Raw genomic sequence first — 260 nt, 5'->3', positions numbered from 1 at the left:
TCACTATAGTGTGAATGCTGACTAAGCAATCACTCAATTTCAGCTCTCCGTGGGCCCTGTGAGAATGTGCTGCCATGCGTCCGCCCAAATATCTGAGAGGAGGCTGGCTGCCCTCTTGACCCTGACACAGACCGCCCCGGGTACTAACTTACGTTTTCACCAGCCTTATGAAGGTGCTGCAGACACCAAACCACAAATACATGGCTGAAGTCACTGACTGATAACGCCAGCTTAACAGAGAACAGGCTGCAGCAGAGGGG

Source organism: Oryzias melastigma, linkage group LG6 (genome assembly GCF_002922805.2).
Source record: "Oryzias melastigma strain HK-1 linkage group LG6, ASM292280v2, whole genome shotgun sequence".
In the NCBI taxonomy this organism is placed as follows: Eukaryota; Metazoa; Chordata; class Actinopteri; order Beloniformes; family Adrianichthyidae; genus Oryzias; species Oryzias melastigma.
This window is presented reverse-complemented; position numbering follows the sequence as displayed.